This window comes from Carettochelys insculpta, chromosome 1 (genome assembly GCF_033958435.1).
Source record: "Carettochelys insculpta isolate YL-2023 chromosome 1, ASM3395843v1, whole genome shotgun sequence".
In the NCBI taxonomy this organism is placed as follows: domain Eukaryota; kingdom Metazoa; phylum Chordata; order Testudines; family Carettochelyidae; genus Carettochelys; species Carettochelys insculpta.
Window position 1 is genome coordinate 260,520,552 of NC_134137.1, and position 16,317 is coordinate 260,536,868.

The 16,317-nt window shown below is 50.4% G+C and overlaps 1 protein-coding gene across 3 annotated transcripts in view; it reads left to right on the plus strand.

Moving 5' to 3' along the window:
• The first annotated feature begins 7,619 nt into the window (after positions 1-7,619).
• BID (BH3 interacting domain death agonist) overlaps positions 7,620-16,317 on the plus strand; it is a 41,778-nt gene continuing 33,080 nt past the window's right edge. The window contains exon 1 of one of the 3 annotated variants that reach the window (XM_075005656.1): positions 7,620-7,710. The gene's annotated coding sequence lies outside the window, so the exon portion shown is untranslated. The other 2 variants (XM_075005648.1, XM_075005641.1) reach the window with 2 other exon arrangements.

A 16,317-nucleotide genomic window follows, 5' to 3' on the forward strand; every position in this document is an offset into this window, starting at 1 on the left:
ACTTGGGAGCCTGTCTTTGTGCACTTGCAAATTGGGAGAGTCAGTGCAACTTGGTGTGTGTCCTTCCCTACCTAACCTATATATGCTCTGGAGATCATTCATCCAGAGAAAAACTGAGGGGAAGGTGAATATCTTTCAGCTTTTTTTTCCAAATACTTTTTTGTCTTCTTAACTTAGCCAAAACCTAGTCAGGGTTGGAGAATGGCCCTTCTTGTTGCAAACTCCTTTGCTAAACATATCAGGATTGGATTATAATGCAACAGCAGGTTTAAAACAGTCACCTGAATGTGTTTTTCTCTCCTGTCTCCAAATTTCCTGTAAATATTTTGTGTGTTGGCTGTGCAAACGTCAATGGATCCTTGGTGTCCCCTTGGTGCAAAAAATGAGTTTTGCAGTGTCCAGGTCTCCCATCAAAACACAGTGCTTGCACAGAACTACTTAGCATGTTTGTCTGCACTCCGTGGAGGTTTTTAATATTTTTATACATCCTAATCAAGAACATTTTGGAGCATTTGAAAGGTCTAGATTGCATGATCTAGAGCGGCCTTCGGTTCCATTTTTTTACCAGTTGATCCTAAAATGTTCACCACCACCTCCTTTGGTTAAAACTTTTTAAACGACTTTTTGATTAATTGTTTACATCAGACGCTGATGAGTAAGAAACGTTGCATAATTTAATCTTGTGTAAAAACGTGAAATGCCACAAGGTGGCTCTCGGGAGTTGGAACTGTTACCATCTGCAATAAAAAGAAGTCTCTAAGCATACCATGAAAGAGCCTGCATATAATTCATGAGAGAGCTCACAGTCCTCCTTGACTAAGGCAAGATAAGAGAATAGATGCTTTCTGAATGTTCCTGCTTTTTGGAGGTGCTTAGGCCCGTGCTATATAGGCAGTGTAGTTGAACAGATAAGGATGTCATGAAAGGTATAGGTGTTAATTGGAAAATGCCATGCTATGATGGCACTGCAGTAATTTAAATAAGCTGTCTCTGTCTGTCTCTCTCTCTAGCTATATATATATATATATATGTGTGTGTGTGTGTGAGAGAGAGAGAGACAGATCCAGTCTAGTTGAAGTAATTTGTGTTGGCACCTTTCCCTTGGGATACAAGTGAACTCTGATATTCAGATTGTTCAAGGCTTTTATAGTTGGTGAGTGTGGAGTGTTAACAGGAGAGTATGTATCCTACCTGTATAAAACATCCAACCTGTTTGGTTTGGTTTGGTTTGGTTGTGTTTTATTTTTTTGTTTTCTATGCACACTTGCTTTGTTGGTGTTGAGAGCTTAGCACCTCAAGTGGCCAACTAAACTAAAAATAAAGCCATTCGTTATTTTTTCTTTTTGTTGCTGAAGTTGTCATTTGTTTCAGTTACTGTTTTTTCCCTTTCTTCTACAATGGACTCTAAAATAAAGACACAAGAGAGGTTTCTCCTATTATTAAGGCACAGGGTTGGGTGTCAAGAGACTTGATTTCTGTCCCTGACTTGCCATGGAGTTTCCTTGTGACCTTAAACAAGCCACTTATCCGTGTGCCCCCATTGGTCTATGTGAGGGTCTTTTGACCTGAAACACAACAAACAAGGCTGCTGTTCTAGTAAAGCCCATCATTATGGCCCATCCTTTCCCCATCTTGTAGGTTCATTTCTCACTTCTCCAGGGGCGGAGCTGGCGGTGATGAAAGAAAAAGTAGTCTAGAGGGTGCTGGCAGGGAGGAAACATGGGAGCCAAATTAATCCTAGGAACTGGCACCAGGCCGTAAATCTGGGAGAAGGGAGATAATGTACAATTTGCAGAGTGGCCTTGTGCCCATTGTGAACCTTCTTTCAAAAGAAATGCCCATTGATCCTCAAGTTGTTGCAGAGATTGTTTCTGCATAGTGGGGAGCCATGGAGCTAGCAGGTGTGGTGCTGACAGCCTCGGAGCAGCGGGATTTCCATTGTAATAATAAAATGAGAAGGCGCTGCCTCCATCTGCATTAACTTAGTGACATGGGCCATTGATGCCAGCAAAGCTACATCAAGCTCAGGGAACCCAGCAAAAAAGTCATCTGGCTCTGCCTTCGCTCCAGTAAAGATCTTTATTCTATAACACTGGCGCATTCTGCCATCTCCAGTCTCTTGCAGCATTTGGTGCCAAGGTGAGAGCAATGCTCAGTCACTTGCTGCTTTCCATTAAATGTCCCTGTTCTGTAGGGAGGAAAACTCAAGTAAACAGCACATGTACGCCATCTTGGAAGGACTCCATTTTGGCCACCCTTCTTCCTCTCCCCTCAGGCATTTTCCCGCCCTTTATGATTTTGGTGGGAAAACTGGGCAGACACGTGACCTAAAGTCTGCCCAGGGACAGCAGCCTGTTTAAGGGCTCTTGCTGCCTGCCCGAGTGAAGAGCTGCTTGGGGTAGGCCAGTACCATGCATTAGGATCTGGGTAAAGGAGAGTAGACATAACAAACACAGGACAACGCAGGGAAGGAAGGGGCTGGCCATTGCCACAAGACAGCTGACAGCCTGACTTGGTTCCAGAATCGCTCCACTGCTGAGAGGATAAGAGGCTTCAGGAGACCATATTGGATTTCTAACTCTCTTCTTCCCTACCTATAATGGACAGTAGACATTCTAACTCTCTTCTTCCCTTCCCTATAATGGACAGTAGGTCCATTATAGTCGCAGTCATGTCTCATCTTGCCACTGACCTTTTTGTTGTGAAGTTCTGCTTATAGCTATCTTACTTACCTCGTTCTGTTGTAAACCTGTTGAATAAAAACCTCATTTATTAGTACCCACCTTTATAATCAGTTCATTTCTCTTAGGGCTAAACAAACCCAAAGATAGAGGCGGGTAGGGGTAACGTTCCTGGGTTGGTTTTCCTCCCCAACAGTTCAGTTCTATCCTATCTCATCAGCTCAGTCTGAAATGCACCCAGCCTGTAGGTTCACCAGCATCTGCTCAATTCTAGGCCTCTGTACCATATACAGTATACTTATTCTGTTAGTTATACCCATGCACTCTCCATTACCAGGCTCCTTCTTGTGTGCATCTTCAGGGCTGATTAGCTACAGTATCCACAGCTGTGGAGCCATGTCTGCCACAGATTTGGAAGGGATCAGAGACGTATTCAGAGGGGAGGGCCTTCCAGTCTGAGTCGCACCTGTTTGAAAAAAACAGCCTTTGGCCCCAACTGGTAGATTATGTTGCCTTAACAAACAAGGCCATGTGATACAAAGTCAGAGCAAAGGGCCTAGGAGCACAAAGAAACTTGGCTTTAATCCCAGTGACACCGCTGACTGCTCATACGCCTAAGGAAGTCACCAGACCTCGCAATACCTTGTTCACTCATCAGGAAATGCACAGGGTATTAGGAGAATCCCAGCTGGGGAAATCCTGAAGTAAAACTTTTTGCAAAAGTCTATTCTTCCTTACAGTGAGTAAATGATCCATGTTTTGGAGAATACAAGCTGCTCTGCTATGCAGATGAGTCTTGGAAGGGCTGAGGTGACACATGGGCTTTATGCTGACTAGATCACTGTTTGGCTCGTTCTCCACAGACAGCTGCCATCACTTCTTCCTGCAGACGTCAGAGGGGAAATGCAGTTCTCTCCTTTTCAATGTAGAGAGATGAGAGATCCTTGCAAGCTGTTGTCAGATGCTCTGATCCTGCCTGTCCTGATAGTGTCTGGTATTTACCCCACTGTGGAGGGAGCAGTTTTTCTAGTGTCAGCCAAAGATTCTGTATCTGGCTTGTAGCGGGCCTAACTCCCGTTGTTCAAAAGGAGGGCTAGATAGAGAGGAAAGTGATTCCTGGTTAAAACACTGGATTGGGAGTCAAGATCTAAGTTATATTCCCAGCTTTGCAAATAACCTGCTGGGTGACCTGGGGCAAGTTTCTTCACCTCTCTGTGCCAAAGAGTTGTATATGTGTGATGTAGTGGGGGATAGTGTGTATGTGAGTGGCTCATAGAGGGTGTGGGGGATCCACTAGGTGACCAGGTGACACCTCTGGACTGCAGACAAAGGAGGAGGTGGAGCCTGAGAGGTTTGAATTGGAAGTGGGAGTTGGAAAGCAGTTAGTCTGGGCTGGAAGAGAGAGAGAGACAAAGGAGGGGGCAAGGCCCTGGCGGCCCCTCGGGGCCTCCTGTCCCCACCACTTACTGTGAGATGCTCCATCCTCAGGGTGCAGTACTTTCCACCACTGCCACCAGTGTAATGGGGTTCAGGGGTCCCAAGCTCTGCCCCCCATCCGCAGGCAGGAGTGACTCAATCAGCAGGAGAACACCAGGTTTATTAGCCAACAGGACTTGGGGTCCTACAGAGAAGTCAGTACAGCAGGCAGAGACAGTCCAATTCATGTTGGGGACAGGAGGCCCCGAGGGACCCCTGGAGCCAGGGCCTTGCCTCCTCCTTTGTCTCTGTCTGCCCCAGCCCAGACTGCTTTCCAACTCCCAGTTCCAATTCAAACACCCCAGGCTCCACCTCCTCCTTTGTCTGCAGTCCAGAGGTGTCACTTGGTTGCCTAGTATCGGAGGGGTAGCCGTGTTAGTCTGGATCTGTAACAGCAACGAAGGGTCCTGTGGCACCTTAATGGACTAACAGAAAAGTTTTGAGCATGAGCTTTCGTGAGCACAGACTCACTTCTTCAGATGCTTAGGTTACCTTCAGCTGGAGCCCCACACCCTCTGTGAGCCACACATACACACGTATCCCCCACTACATCACAATATGTTTCTCCCCTCCTGCACTTCCCAAACACACACACACCCTGCCTGTTTAGATTAGAATAGTGATAAGAGCTGTCTCCCCTGTGTCTCTGCAGCAGAGCTCTGGGCTTAGCTGGGGGCTCCAGGTGCTACTATAAGACAAATAATGAGTCTGACAAGGATTCCGATTTTTCCACTTTAGGAAACAGCTACTCCAGGCCTGGAAAGGACCCACAATAGGGGAAGGGCTACACTCCCTGTATCCACAGCAGGTTGGCTACATAAGCACCTGGAGGAAGAGGCATGAAAAGGCAGAAAAACCCCAATCGGGAGTTCAGGGTGGCTGTGGCTTTAGCTTTCACTTTCTATTTAATGAAAAATCACCCCAGGAAGAGGAAATATTTTGCAATGTTTCTTTTGCAGTATGCTGCTGTCTCATCCCCCAGGGGCAGCCTCATTTCTGTACACCGCCCATTTGCCTGGTCCCTTTTTCAGAGACTGAAAGGGAACGGAACAAGAGCGAACAGTTCAAGAGCAGCTCAGGTAAAGGTTTATAACAACATCACTGTAAAGGGAGCTTGAGGGTGGGCAGGAAAGGAAAGGACCTTACTAGGGAGTGATGTGTGGGGATGTGACATGATAGTGATGTCTGCCGCCATGATTGGAGAAGGCCCTTTTTTGGCACAGAACGTGTGTGCCCATGGTGTGGGTGGGAGGGAATTTTCAGTAATGACCATTGCGCTATCTCATATCTGCTGCAAGTCAAGAAAGCCAAATACCTCTGGGTTTTCTTCCCACTTTCCAGACAAAACAATAGCTCTAAACATCCACTTTTCTGTAGAATTTCCTCTAAAAATCTAAAGGAATGTATAGGAGAATGGTCTCCTTTCTACAGGTTTGTTGTATTTTTTTTTAACCATCCTGTAGATTTCTGTAAGATGGTCCAAAAAATGCTCCATGGATAAAATTTATGACCCTCTCTTACATTCTTCGTAAGAGTGTAGAATTCTTCATCTACATGAGGATGGACACAGAGAGAGGAAAATGGCCATAGAATTTCAATTTCAGTAAGGCCAGCTCTGGGAATAGTTGGTGTGTTAAAGTCCCACCTGCTGAGGCAGATGATTGGGGCAGTACTTTAACAAAACAAAAAACAGAAAAAAAAGGCAGTGATGGAACTCACTTCATCATGGGATCACGCTGACATCTGTTTGTCTCTATGTGCTCAGGATCAGCAAAGGGAAGAGAGGGGTCTGGGGATGTCACCCTTTAGCCTGTGAAGCAGTTAAGGGGTCCTTTCCTTCTTCTTGCCTTCCACCAGTGTCTGGTGGAAAAGTGTTGTAAGTAGCATCGTGGTAAGGGAGGTAGGAAGAAGGCATAACAAAGTGGGAGGGGACAAGGCCTCCCCTTGGCTGGCTCTGAGCAGATACCCAGTAGCTGCCACCTCTCTGGCCATGCCCAAAACAGAACTGCTAGCAGCCTCACAGCCAGTGACCTGCCCTCATACAGGAGGAACAGGCCAAGATAACCACATCCCTATCCAACAGGAGAGTCCATGTGGAGAAAGGGGAGACCCCAACATGGTGGAGTCCTATCAGTTCTGAAGCGAACTAGCCACATTATTCTGAAAACATACTTATTGTTCAAGCCAACTAGCCACAGTCAATCAGCCAAAGAGCCACGTGCGGCTAGTGTGTTGCACGGCCCACACAAACTTTTCAGCATCACCCCCCTTTTGATTTTTGAGAAACCTTCACAGCCCACCCCCCACTTCTTTACCATCATCCAGCCCCCTTTAACAAAACATTCAATTTGTAATTTAAAATAAACACACAAACTTGATACAAAATGTTATTTGAAGTTACAAATAAGCACAAATAGTTTTTCTTGGCTATTTGTGGGTGCCTGGTGCTGCCAGAGCCGCCTGTCCAAGCTGACCGAGCCCTGAAGTACCAGGGCCAGCCACCTGCCCAAACCACCCAATCCCTGCAATGCCAGGGGCCAGCCACCCAAGCCCCATGAGCCCTAAAGCCAGACGCCCACTCCCCATGAGCCCCTGGGCCAAGCCCCTCTTCTCCCTCAAAGCCAGGCACCTCCAGTACCCCACTCACTCCATCACCTCCTCCAGCAAGCCAGGCACCCCAGCCCCCATCTAACCCCATCCTTCTCCTCCTCCCCCTCCCCAGCCCACACTCACTCCCCTTTGCAGGAAGCAGCTAGCTCCCTGTGGGTGTTCACTGTCGGTCTGCTTGTTATAGTGGCTGCGCCAGCTTGCCTGCCTAAAATTGCAGAGGCTGAAAGCTGGAAGCAAAGGGTGGCCTTTTCTTTAGGTGGGGGGAATGATGGGGGGAGGTCTGAGTTGCTTTGCACCCCCTCAGGAATTTCTTTGTGCACCCCAGTTTGGGAAGCCATGCTCTAGCACCTCCCAGAGCCCCTTCTCCCAAGGGAGGCAGCAGTGGAGCTTTCCACAGTGGTTCTGGGGGCTGCATGGCGACTCCCACTCTGCCGGATCGTGTCAGGCCTACGTCCTAGCAGGATGCAGCCCTGAGCCCATAGGGGAGCTTGGGGAAGTACCAGGCCTGGCCTCCCAGTTCACAGCAACGGGATTCTGCAATAGGCTCCCCACCCCCTTCCCTTCAGTGGGGGCACTGGGTCCCTACCACAGTGGCCCCCACCCTGCTATCTGGCCTGGCCTGGAGGTGGCACCTGCCGGCACTGAGCCCCTCCTCGGCCAGAAGCCTTTCCCGCTGGACCCAGCATTGAGCTCAGCACCAGAGCCTGCCTGCCTTAGGGGCTGCTGAAGTGTCCCCAAAGCACCTCGCGGCCAGAACCCATGGGGACCGGCCGGGGTGTCTGATCTCACCCCCCGCCCCCCCGCGGGCGGCACTGGGCGGGGTCGCACTCCAGGCGGAACATCCCTGGGTGCGATCTTTGCCGAGCGTTGCCTCTCGGGGAAGCAGCAGCAGCGCTCAGGGCGAGGGAGGCGAGAGTCCCGGCGGAGCCGCCCGAGCCAGCAGGCAAGTGCTCCCCCGCGGGACTGGGCGGCGGCACCTGGGCAGCGGTTCTGCGTAGGCCGGGGCGTGCAGCCGCCCCCCGCTCCCACCAGCCGTGCGCCCGGCCGGCTCCGTCCCGCCCCCGCAGCTGCCTAGGCCGGCTGCCCCAAGGCGGTGCGTGCCTGCTGGGACTGCCCAGGCCCGCCTCGCCTCGGCCCCCGCCCCCGCCCCCGCCCCCGCCCCCGCCCGGCAGCGCCTTCCCCCGCGCCTGGGCTCCCCCTCGGGAAGCCCCGCTGCGCCCCATCGCCTCCAGCGCGACGCACAGACCCGTCGCTGTCTCTTTAAGAGGCGGGAGCGGAGCGGCGGACACTCCCGTCACCCGCCCCGAGGCGCCCGCCGCGCTGCAGGGGCTGGGGCAGACTTGGCGCGGGGCTGCGCGCGGCGGTGAGTGTCTGCTAGTAGAAGCCCCGCCCGGGAGCACGGGCCTGGGGCCGGGCGGGGCCGCGCTGCTGGAGCCACCGGGATCCCAGCGCTCGCGGCTGCGGCTGTGCGCTCGGCGCTGCGTGTTCCCCGGGGCTGTGCTGGAAGGTGGGTTTCCAACAGCGCGTCCTGCAGGGTTCCCGGGCGCCCGTCTCCAGTCGGGGGGGCGGGGTCTGAACCCGCGCGCGCGCGCGCTCGCTCGCCCCAAAGCCGCTGCGCTCGCGGGAAGGGCTTCTCGCTCCGCCTGAAGCGGCTGGCGGGGCGAGGTGCCCGGGGTGGGCAGGAGCGCGCGCTCGGTGAGCGTCACAATCCTGCCTGGGGCCTTCACGTGTTCTCGCAGCCCGGGCCGGGCCTGGCACGGGGGAGCCTTCGCCAGTCCCAGTGCTGCGCTCCGGCTGCTGTCATACGGCTGCGGCCGGACGAGCCCCGCCCCAGGACCCTTTGCGGCTTCTTCCCCGGCTGAGCGCTGTGCGGGGCTCCCCTGAGGCTGCCTTCCGGTGCTCCCGGGGGGGGTGGGGTGGGAGAAGCTCGTTTTCTCCTGACAGAGCTAGGGAGCTCCCGCCTGGTGTGGGGGTCCCATCTAAAAAGGAGGACAGCCGGAGAGGGAGGGTATCTGCGTCAGTATGGACCCACTCACGTTGTATTCGTGTACTGGATGGGGTATTAGAACTGGTGCGGAGACACTTCCTCTCAGGGATGTCATCTTATCTTGAAAGGTCAAATAGGGTAACCCAACTTGACTGTTCCTGGCAGAGCGCCCGTTCTGGATTTCCATGGCCCTGGTTGCATTCACGCTCACAGGAGAGCAATACAGGGGTGGCACTGCCAGGACAAGAGTAAAAATCAGTCTGCAGCAGCGATGGGCATCCCAGGCTAGTGGGCGGGTCTCATGAGTGGCCCTCCTTCTCAGTGGGCCGCAAGATGGTTGTAACCAAGACAGTCTCCCGGGATGGGGTAGTTTTACTAACTGTGCTTGAGTATCTAGAATTTGTGGGGTGTTCAAATGTTTTGTGGGCCTTGTACAGAATCCCAGGGGGGCTGCGTGTTACCTATCACTTGTCTGCAGTCTGGGAGCCTATGGTGACTCTTATTGGGGTTCCCTCTACCAGGGGTTAAATGATTGCATAGTGAATCTCCATCACTATGTTCAGCATGCGCCTCTTGCCCTGATTGATTGTAAAATTCAGCTGTTTCTGTATTCACCCGAAGCAGCATGCAAACCCTATGCTGCAATTAAAATGTTTTAATTAGTACAGATTGTTGGATCTGGGTGGGGCTTGGGGAGGAGAGATGAATGCTGTGTGTGGTAGAGGGTGACAGGACTGTGGGAGCAATAGGAAGTTGACTGAACAACCAGCACTATTCCAGAGAAGAGCTTTTTAGTGTATGCATGGAGTATATGTAATATGATCTGAAAATGGCATTTTAAACCTGGCATGGTCAAAGTACAAGAACCTTCAGCCTGAACATCCTTTACATAGCAGTGTTAGCAGACTCTTAAGTAACCTCTACGGAGATGATCAAATGTATTTTTTAAACAGAAAATGGCTTCTTTTGATAAGTTTTGGTAGAAAATGTCCATCTTTGTGGAAAATATTTTGGTTTTTGATATTTAAAAAAAATCATCACACCTCAAGAATGAAAAACCTTTTCAATGAAAATGACAAAAAAAGTTTGCTTTTTTGCTGGCATATTTTGGTGGGAAAAGAAATAATGTTTTGTCCACTTCTCTAGTGCTTAGGTGGAGGAGTGGCTCGTGTGGTGGGAAGCAGAAAGACTTACACTTCGCCAGCATTGGTTACACAAATAGAGGAGGAATATATTTTACAACAAGATGCTCTATAGTATTTAAGTACCTCTGTGACTTTTTCTAACCCATTACCTGCTAAACTTCCTATTTATTCCCACTTGTTGCATATAACTTCCATTAGTTCCTTCATGTCCACTGTTACGCTTATCAATCTTATTTATTGTGCCTAGGGACCAACCCAGAGTGGCACTGCATTGTGGTAGGTACTGTACAGACAGCATTTGTACCATCAGATTTCAAACTCTTAAGGGTAACTTTTTTATGTTCCTGCACAGTTTCCCCCACACTGGGTTTTTCTCTAAGACTACAAGCTAATACATTTTTACTATGTATATGTGGCTTGTACTAAAAAGTGACTGTATGAAATTGGCATCTTCTCACTCCCTTGATCAGCCCGTGGATATAAATATGTTGAGTTTAGGCATAAAAATGAAACTTTTCTTGCTTTTTAATTTGAGTTAGCCCAGCTGGAATGGGTACAACTCTGAGGGTGAATTGGATTCCGTTTCTCCCTGTGCATCATCAGGAGAATTATTTATTATGTTCCAATCAGTTTGCAAAGCCACTGAAGGCAACTGGAGATGCACAGGTGTCACCAAGCCTTCAGAACACTTTTACTGGCGCTGAGGTCTACAGTTCATAGGATTAGGGTAGCATCCATTTGTGTGTACTCTCTAGTGTGGCTCACCGTTTTCTCTTTTAGAAGCCTTCAGACATAGTCTGTGCAACAGTGTGTATGTAGTTAGGCCTCTCATGTTTGCATCTTTTTAGCAAGTATGGTTATTTGAAACCCAACTGTGTGCATGTTGTTTCCACATATTGTTTATTTTTATGTAAACAGAGACAGTGCAAGAGAAAATGATCCCAGCTTGGATCTTGCATGGGTTTGAAGGTCTGGCAGTTCAGATTGAGTTTTGGTGTTTTTTTAAGAGCGTGAGCACATTTGGTCTGCAATCAGCAAGATGCAGAGCCAAAAACCACACAGTTCCATTTTTAGAGTCCTTTCTTGCACAAAATGGTACTTTGAAGCCACACGACCCTGTGTGACACTCTTGAGTGCTTGGTGCTGTGCTGTAGTGCAGGTCTGTGAGGAACAATGTAACCATTAGGACTTTGAATATGCAGTCAGCACCAGCAGTGCTCTAATGCATAAACATCAGGTCACAGGTGTGAGATCATGGTCTCTGTAGGAATGTTCTAAGAGATTCCCACTCTCCCCACTTAGCTATGGCCGGGGGGCGGGGGGGAGAGGAATCAGCTTGGTGAGTAGCATCCTCTCCTCAAGTGACTGCAAAAGAGCTATTTTCATTTCCTTGTAACAGGTGTTTCCCCTGACAAAGATCTGAAATTGCTGGCCAAGCTAGCACTTTATGATGATAATGACTATTTCTTTGCATAACACCTCCCATTGATTATCTAAATGGACTGAGCATTAATTGTCTGATAGAACAGAAGTACTTTGGAACATTGATAGTCTTGACCTTTGAATGGTGAAGGATGTGACCAGGTGAAGGAGGAGCGATTGTGAGACCCTTGGGGTAAGAGAGTGTCTGTAGTGTGTGTGTTGTGGGGGGAGGGGGAACATGCTGGTTGCCTGAAAGACACTATGTGCTCAGCTTGCGTTTGTCTGTTTGGTTAGGGGTCCATGTGCTGAGGGTAGCAGTTGGAAGCTGTGAGCTTCTTACAGATGCTTTGACACCTAAGCCTTTGTTCATTCATCAAATCTTAACCAGAGGGTGGGACTATTGGGAAGGTCAGAGCTATATAAAGTAAGGGACCAGCGAGCTTAGTGAACAGGAGCAGCTAACAGGAAGTTTCATGTGGGAGTTTCGAAGGGGTGTTTGAAGAGGGCTAGATACACTTGGCATTCTTTAGAAGCTCTTTTAAACTAAACTCAAGCCTTAACCACCTGAATTACATAAAAACCCTATAAAGAATCTGATTATCTGTAGGAGGGAATTCAGGCAGAAGCCCAACAGCAGAGTTGGGTTATCCAGTTTATTGCACCCAATGCAGCATGTATGATCACTCACCCTATGGACGGGTGGCATATGTATGCATTCAATGCAAGGAATTCCTGGCCCTTAGAGAATGCATACAGTCTTTGCAGGCCAGGATGGCTGAACTGGAGGAGCTAAAGGAGGCAAAGAGGTACATAGATTAGGCTTTGCAACACTATAGCAGTCCTACCACCAGTCAGAAGGCCTCTGTGCTGCACAGGAGGATGAAAGGCTCAGGGAAGTAGAACACTCAACTGGAGCACAGGGACCACAGTTAGGACCCTCCTTCCAGATGATGTGGTAACCTCTCGCACTGAGGACCCCTCTCCAGGGGAGGGAATATCATTTGTTAGGAAAAGACAGGTGTTAGTAAGAGGGGATTCAGTCACTAGAAACATGGACAGCTGGATTTGCGATGTCTGAGAGAACTGTAGGATGACTTGCCTGCCTGGTGCAAAGGTTACAGATCTCTCAAGATATCTAGATAGACTTATGTGTAGTCCTGGGAAGGAGCCACTGGTCCTGGTACACATATGTGTCAGTGACATAGGAAAGGGTAGGAGAGAGGTTCTGGAGGCCAAATTTTAGGCTGCTAGGAAAGAGATTGAAATCCAGGACATCAATGGCAACGTTCTCTGAAATGCTTCCAGGTAGTTCCACGTGCAGGGACAAGTAGGCAGGCAGAATTGCAGAGTCTTAATTTGTGGATGAGATGATGGTGTAGGGAAGAGGGGTTTAGTTTCATTAGGAGCTTGAAAAACTTTTGGGGAAGGGGGACTCTACACAGGAGGGATGGGCTCCACCTAAACCAAAATGGAACCAAACTGCTGGCACTTAACATTTAAAAAGGTTATAGAGCAGTTTTTAGACTAAGGGCTGGGAGAAAGCTGATGGGTGAGGAGGAGCACATAGATCGAACAGGGGCATCTCTTGGTGCAGGGGTAGGGAGAGGATCTATATTTAGAGATTCTCCATGTTTGAGTAAGGGGGACAGGATGGATGGTGATAAATATGGTGTGATGGAGTGGGGGATACCTGTGTGTGTGTGTGTGTGGCTCACAGAAGGTGTGGGGCTCCTGCTGAGGGTAACCCTGACGACCAGGTAACACCTTTGTACTGCAGACAGAGGAGGAGGTGGAGCCTGAGGGGTTTGAATTGGAACTGGGAGTTGGAAGCAGTGAGTCTGGGCTGGGAGAGAGAGAGAGACAAAGGAGGGGGCAAGGCCCCAGCTCTGGGGGCCCCTCGGGGCCTCCTCTCCCCAACATGGATTGGACTGGCTGTCTCTGCCTGCTGTACTGACTCCTCTGTATGATGCTGTGTCCTGTCGGCTAATAAACCTGCTGTTTTCCTGCTGAGTGAGAGACTCTCCTGCCTGCGGACAGGGTGCAGAGCTTGGGGGACCCCAGAACCCCATCACACTGGTGTCAGAAGTGGGATGTTCTGCACCCCGAGGATGGAGCATCCAGCAGTAAGTGACCGGGGCCCCGGAAGAAGTGGGGCCTGCGAGACCCAGGTGTGCTGAAGGGCAGTGAGGTGCAGTTCCCCAAGGCGGAGGGGCCTGCGGCTGAACCCAAGCAACTGCGGTTGTGGTCCTCGAGAGGGGGGTGTCACACCCGAGGAGGGGTTACTCCTGGGAATCTGTTGGAGTCGGTCCCAGAAGGTGGAGGGGCCGAGAGCCCAACCCCCAGGAACAAGTGACCCCTGAGGAGGCTGACGCTGAATGAGTCCTTCCCAAGACAGGGTGCTCATGGTCCCTGAGAGCGGGTGTCACACTGAAGAAGGGGTTCCGCTGGGAGTCTGTTGGAGTCGGTCCCAGAGGGCAGAGGGGCCTATGGCCTAACCCCGGGCAGCTTGTGACCCGCAAGAAGCCTGGCACACTGAAGGGATTCTTCCAGGAATCGTGGGGTGCAGAGGGCATCAACCTGAGAGCCTGCAACCACGCTGAGCAACTCCGCTGTGAAGTGGCAGCACCTGGAAACCGAATCGAGATTAAAGAAGCTGGGCAAGGCAGCGTGGATGTGCAGTGGCGGAGCTGAGGGCTGGGGAGAATCCTGCAGAGGTGAGCCCGAATCGGGGCAGGGAACCCTGGACTGCATGGAGTTCTGAACCGAGTGGCCCGCCACAGCTCAAGGAGGGAAGGAGCGATTCCAACCCATCATCTACTAGTGGCCAAGACAGACCTGCGAAGAGTTTTCCAGGCCTGGGCCAAGGAAGGTGCCTGTGTGTCTGTGCAGGAAAGCAGCTGATCCACTGGGAATGGCAAGTTGTCTGTGAGAGAAGCTGCTTCACCTTCTGTGTGTGTGTGGAGACCAGCCGGGGGGCTGGGACAAAGGAGAGAGTGTCTCCCATTGTCTGTCTGTGTTGAACAGCAGCAGCAGCCTGGGGAGAGAGCAGAGCCTGCGTTTGGAAAAGGTGCCAATGAGGAAACTAGCCCATTGTCTGAGGAAGATTCACCAGCCTAGGATGGCTGGAGATGGATCCACCAGAAAAGAGCATTCCAGGTGTGTCTCTGAATCCAGCCATGGGGGCTGGAGCAGAGGGAATGGCTCTGGGATGGGCAGTGGTGTCCCTGCTAAGGACACTGGTCCTTGGTACAAGAAAAGTGCTTCTGCTTCTGGGGAAGTGAATCCTTTGCCTGAGCCTGTGGGGGCTCGAGATGGAGCCAAGATCCCAGAGCTGGATCTGAGGGCAGCTGAAGCCCAGATGGGAAGTGGGCCTACCTCTGTGTCTCTCAGGGGGGATGATGCTTTAACTTGGTCTAATCCAGTTAAGATCATCAGGAAATCCCAGAGACCAGACGATTCTGGTGCTTGTTCTTTGCCTGATGCTGAGGTGTTACTGGGATGGGGTGAGAGGACTCTGTCCTACTAGAGTCATCCTCTTGCCAGGACACAAGAACAGATGGGCAATGGAGTTATGCTGACTGATGAAGATAAAGGATCTGGTAGCAGAAGGGAGGAAAGGGACCCTAATCTTCTGTCCGGTGGTACTGGCTGTCTGCCTGGAGGGGGATTATGTGGGAATCTGCCTGATGGGCCAGAAGTGATCCTGGGTGTAGGTGAAACCCAGGAGCTGGTTGTGGCTCAAGGGAGCAGTGCCCCTGTGGAGCCAGACAGAGGTGAGTTGTTGTTTGGGGGAGCTCTTGAGGAAGAGAATTTCCCTGAAACTTTTCCTGACCCGTCTGTGGGGACTGCAGAAAATGGGAGTGAGGTGGAGGAGAGTGAACAGGAAAGGTGCTTGTCTGTAAGCACCAGAGCAACCCTTTGCCTGGGGAGAAGTTTGTTTCAGCTCCTGATGGCCAGGACCTGCCTGAGTGTGAAACCACTGGCTGTGCTCTGCAAGGGTCCAAAGCAGGCAGGGTAAAAGTTTCTCAGGAATTGGAAGTTGATGCAAGTAAAGTGAAAACTATCAGGGAGTGTGAGCAGCCCTGTGAGAACCAAGTAAAACAGCTGCACAGTCAGTCTCTGTAGGATGCAGGAGAGGGCCAGCAAATCCCCATCTCCAGATGGTGGAAACACTTATATTCTTATACTGGACTCCACTTCTGATTCCATGGGGAGGCAGTAGTTGGAGGTGGAAGGACAAAGGAGCTGTGGTCCTGGTGGGCCAGTAAGGGATAAACATGGATTCCTCCATGTGGATTCTGCGTCTGGGACTCACAAAACAACTCTCAGAAAGCAGTTTGGTTTGCAAATTTCCAGGCTGGCTGGGAGGGGGCCGTCTCCCTGAGATCATCAATGGCCCAGCTCTTGTTAGAAGGGAGGGCACAGCCAGAGAAATCAAATTTCCACCCCAGGGGGCAAGAGAGAAGATTAGAACTTGATGGTGCTAAGAAAGACCTCAGCCATTTATCCCCAAAATACCAGATTCTTAAGGATGTTGCACAAAGGTTGTGGTCTACCAAAGAGCAACGTAAATGTGCAGTTGCAATGGGTTTGTCCTGTAACTCACGCTGACTGCTGTAACCAAGGGGTGCTGCTACCAAAAGCTGTAGAATTGTACCATGTACTGAAGGTTTGGAAAGAGCCATGTGACATGATGACATTGATGTAGAAGCATGAGTTGTATGTTGAAGGAGTCTGTAACTCTGAAATGTCACCATTGTTCCCTGTAACTAGTCTTGCAACCTCTCACATGAGGAGGAACATTCCAAACCTATTGTGTGGCATGGAAGGGGAAACTGAGGCACACAACCATTTTGGTGGTCTGGCTAAATGCCAAGGGTGGAAGCATTTGTACCTTCCTTTACTGGACTGTAACTGAATTCCAAACATTGTCTGGAGCAGCTGTATGGACTGGTGGTCAGACAGGGCAGGGCCCAGCCCAGAAAAGAACTATTTG